Here is a 203-nt window from a genome sequence, read left to right as displayed (position 1 = left end):
AGTGAACTCAAACTGTAATTAATCAATTAATATTGGGAATGTAATTAATTAACCAGTTGATGAAAAAATTGAACACGTGCGCACATTGATAAGCATTTAATCGCTTAAGATAGTAGGTTAATTGATTAAAACCACAGAATACAACAATATGACAGATTTAACGGCATAGAAGGTTATACATGAACTAATCAAGCATGGAATGA

Source organism: Lupinus angustifolius, chromosome LG02 (assembly GCF_001865875.1).
Source record: "Lupinus angustifolius cultivar Tanjil chromosome LG02, LupAngTanjil_v1.0, whole genome shotgun sequence".
Taxonomy (NCBI): Eukaryota; Viridiplantae; Streptophyta; class Magnoliopsida; order Fabales; family Fabaceae; genus Lupinus; species Lupinus angustifolius.
The sequence above is the reverse complement of the archived record's forward strand: the minus strand, read 5'-3'. Positions refer to the sequence as shown.